This window comes from Geospiza fortis, unplaced genomic scaffold, assembly GCF_000277835.1.
Source record: "Geospiza fortis unplaced genomic scaffold, GeoFor_1.0 scaffold299, whole genome shotgun sequence".
In the NCBI taxonomy this organism is placed as follows: Eukaryota; Metazoa; Chordata; class Aves; order Passeriformes; family Thraupidae; genus Geospiza; species Geospiza fortis.
Window position 1 is genome coordinate 152,264 of NW_005054549.1, and position 4,185 is coordinate 156,448.

The 4,185-nt window shown below is 53.0% G+C and overlaps 2 non-coding genes across 2 annotated transcripts; one reads left to right on the forward strand and one right to left on the reverse strand.

Annotated features, from left to right (window-relative positions):
- The first annotated feature begins 455 nt into the window (after positions 1-455).
- Positions 456-527, forward strand: TRNAG-UCC. The gene has a single exon. It is a non-coding gene; the product is annotated as a tRNA-Gly (tRNA).
- Positions 528-883: 356 nt separating this feature from the next.
- On the reverse strand, positions 884-956 carry TRNAV-CAC. The gene has a single exon. It is a non-coding gene; the product is annotated as a tRNA-Val (tRNA).
- Between the last annotated feature and the right edge of the window lie 3,229 nt (positions 957-4,185).

Below are 4,185 nucleotides of genomic sequence, written 5' to 3' on the forward strand. Positions count from 1 at the left end.
CCGGGCGGCGCGGGAGGAACCAGTGCCTCTAGCGGGGGAGAGATGCCTGCGGGAGTACGGAGCTGTTAGAAATGACACAGAATAGATTAGGTGTCGGGAAAGACCTCTGAGGTCATCCAGTCCAAGCTGTGACCGATAGTCACTTTATCATCCAGACCATGGAGCTAAGTCTGTCCTTAAACACCTCCAGGGACGGTGAGTCTGCCGCCTCCCTGGGCAGTCCTTCTTGGAGAGGGTGGGCACAGAGAGAATTGAGGCTGATACAGGGTAAAAAAAGAACGGAGAAAAGATCCTTCTCTCCTTCAGAGATGGGCCCCAAATCCAGCATTTATTGCCATCGTGGAGTGGCAGTGAAGCCATTCTGATCTTTCGCTATGATTTATCCCTTGTTCGAGAATGGTTGGTTCCCGCTGGGTGATGCTCCTGAGGGAAGCCGGGAATCGTTGTTTCAGCGGGCGTTGGTGGTATAGTGGTTAGCATAGCTGCCTTCCAAGCAGTTGACCCGGGGTCGATTCCCGGCCAACGCAGCTTTATTTTGTTCTTATTATTTTTTTTTCCCTTCCCCGTTTCTTACCTATCCGAACCGAACTGAGATGCACCGGCACGCGGAGCGCCCGCCCGGCTGCACTTCAGCCACTTGAGCCCCGCCGGGAGGCGAGCGCTGGTCAGCGATGGGGCAAATGCTGCCGGTTACTTCTCTTCCCAACTCGCGGTGGAGACCCCGAGTCGTCAGTAGACGGCGGGGAAATAAATACATAACTCAGAATAAAAAAACGACAAAAAAAAAAGCCAAAACCAAACCTTAAGCCCCCTCCCAAACCAAAACAACAAAGAAATGGAAAGCCACAAGAAACCACTCCGAGATGAGGGAAAAAAAAACTGGTGTTTCCGCCCGGGATTGAACCGGGGACCTTTCGCGTGTGAGGCGAACGTGATAACCGCTACACTACGGAAACCCGCTATGGGAAGGTTTGCCTAATGATGGCTCATGTTCCCACCATGGCGGCTGAGGGGATGCAGACTTCCCTCACGGCGACCTCAAAATAAACCTCCCGCAAACCCCGAGAAGCGCCGCGCGGGACACCCAGTGATAATCACCAATGTCTAATTGGAGCTCCCAGACACCCGCTGGTCTCATGAGAGGACTGAGGTACGTGTCCCGGGCAGTGTTTCGGAGGTCCCCTCAGAGACGACACAGCCCCACAGAGAGGTTCCCGCTGAGGGGGCGCAGGGCGCTGCTGAAGAAATGTCGCTTTTCCCTAAGACAGCTGCCACCAGATGTCGGTAGAATAGTGGCAACAGGGAGTGGAGCTCCCTGGAGAGCCGCCTGGGAGGGACAGGACCCGCCTGGCCCTGGGGACAGGGGCTGGAAGAGGAACGGCCCCAAGGACAGACCTGTTGACAATCACAGACTGACAAGATGCCAGACTGGTTTGAATTGGAAGGACTTTAAATCTCATCTCATTCAACGCCCTGCCATGAGCAGGGACAGCTTCCACTGTCCCAGGATATCCCATATCCCATCCAGCCGGGCCTTGGGCACTTTCAGGGATCCAGGGGCAGCCACAGCTCTCTGGGAATTCCATTCCAGGGCCTCACCACCCTCAGTCAAGGGCTGACAATCCCAGATAGTTCTAAGTTTGTTCCTCTTACCCTACTGCAATGTTAACAATTTACTTAATGGCAATCCTTCTCTTTTTGGTAAAACCTCAGCCCTTGGAATCAGGCGGTAATATGAGAATTATGTTTTCCTGTTTTGTTTTCTTTTTTGAAGTGTATTTTATGCTCTGCTGGCTGCAGAGAAAATCTTGGGAGAAATGAATCATAAACTCAGATGATAGCAAAAAGAACCTCACTTTTAATAACACTTGCTCTTAATAAAATCTCCTTTAATTTTACAATTTCATTTTACAATTTTGTAGCTGATTTTTGATTTGGGGCCAAAAGGGGCAGAGAAGAGGTTGTCACTTATGCTTTAACTTCAGGGCTTGCCAGTGCTTTATTCTGATCTGATTTACGATAAGGATTATAATGTTACATCCAAGTCCATGACAAACCCAATTGTCTCTCACTTGTTTGCTTCGTGTTGTTGTTAAACATCCTGGAATGAAATCCTTTTTGCCTGTAGCTGGCAGAGCTGCAGAGAGGACTGGTTACAACCTTTGCACTGAGCATCAGCTGAGCGTGCTGGGGCAGAGCTGATCAATAGCTGGGGGCAAGGTCCCCTCCCTCGAGCAGGGGGAAGTGGATCTGTGAGTGACCCAAGACTATCCATGGGAAGATTCAAACGCTTTGGGTTTTGATTTCTTCTGCAGCCCTCTTTCAGCCTGGCGATGGTGGAGAGAGGAGCCACAGAACAGACAGCGCCAGGGAAGAAGCTCTTGGAAGGTACCTGTGGGAGGCAGAGACAGGAATTCCGTGGAAGATGTTGTGCTGTCGGTGTGAACTCCCAAACCCACGCAGATCCCGTGGTTCTGGCAGCACCACACCGAGCTGTGGGCTCTGGATGCTCCTTGCGTGGGCAGCGCTGGCTTTGGGGCCCTCTTCCTGCTGCTTCCTGCTTGCTGGAATGGCTCCCGGGGATGTTCTTTTCTGACAAAGATCCACTGTCAGGGATGGCTCAAACTTTGCCCGCAGGACAAAGATCCTGCAGCATTCTCCCTTCCAGTCCGTGACCTATCCCACTTCCTCCGCTGCCAGCACTTCCCACCTGTGTGGCCCTGCACCCCTGGGCCTCACCCGCTCCCCGTGGATGGTTCCCAGAGCACGAGGAAGGACTGTGGCAGGGAAAAAAGATCCCGGGGGCTCATTTGGAGGTGAAGGCTGGATATTCTCTTCTATTTTCACCAGCATCTGCCCTTTCTGAGCCAGGAGCCCTCCCCCAGCTCTCACCGGCGGCCATGCTCGGCTTTGTTTCCCTGACACGCTGCGCTGGCTGCACAGTCCCATTCTCCCCTTCTCCTCCCTCCACTCCCAAAGCCTGCGTGGCTGCTCCAAGAGGGGAGCTGGAAGCACCGTGGAGCAGGAGAGCTGACAATCAGGGCCGGGAGACGACGCTGCTGCCGTGCACAATACCCCCCCAATTAGCCATTCATTTCTTCTGCCTCTGAAACGGGGAGCACAGTCCTTGTGCTGGGAGATAAAACAAGAACAGCTTCAATAGCACTGATTTAAATTAGGTCAGGCTGGCTTTTGTGCGGCAGGGACCACACAATAGCTGTCACACGACGGTGGAGGGGAGCAGCATAAAGGAAAAGAGGCCAAGCAAGTGGCACAGATGCTGGGAGTTGGTGGGTGCTGGGACCTCGGGGGTGTGTACTGGGGATAGTGGAGGGACAGACACTCACCCAGCACGTGATGCTGAGGCATAAAAGGGGTGGCATGGTCAGCAGGGGACGCAGGGGTCACACACTGCCGGGGCACAAACAAGCTCTGCCACACCACAGCCATGTGCCCCTGAGAAATTGGTCCTTGACCATCACTGGTTATGAGACAAAGGGGTGACAAGTTTTGGATCTCTCAGGACAAGAAGGATATTGAGGGGCTGAAGTGTGTCCAGGGAAGGGAGCAGAGCTGGGGAAGGGTCTGGAGCACCAGGAGCAGCTGAGGGAGCTGAGAGGGCTCAGCCTGGAGAAAAGGAGGCTCAGGGGAACCCTTCTGATTGTTGGGGTGTCCTGTGCAGGGCCTGGAGTTGGACTGATGATCCTTGGGGACCCTTCCAACTCAGGGTATTGCATGATTCCATTACCTGAGTTGCAATCCCCAGCTTTGCCCGATTTCTTTCCCCTCATAAGTTCCCCAAAAGTCCATGCCTGGCCTGAGCACCTGGTGTGCTGTGAAATCTGACACTGGCTTCTTCATGGATGGGTGTGTTTGGGGAAATGCCAGCAACTCCCTCAAAATGATCTCAGCTCAGGTTCTCAAAGCCATCCAAGTGTCTACCTTCAGAGAGAGGTCCTGGGGAGAGTTTTCCAGGAGGATGTCAGCACTGGAGCCCCGTCCCAGTTCTCCTCCCAGTTTCATTAATATCCTCATTGCTGTTTTTACAGTGGCAATGCAGATGTTCATGTTTATCTGGCCATGGGAGGACACAAGAGCAGCGTGCTCAGAGCTATCAGCAAGAGCCTGATCTTTTCAGCAAGCTGTTGTCATGGTCTAAATGAATTTATCCAGGTAAATCCATAT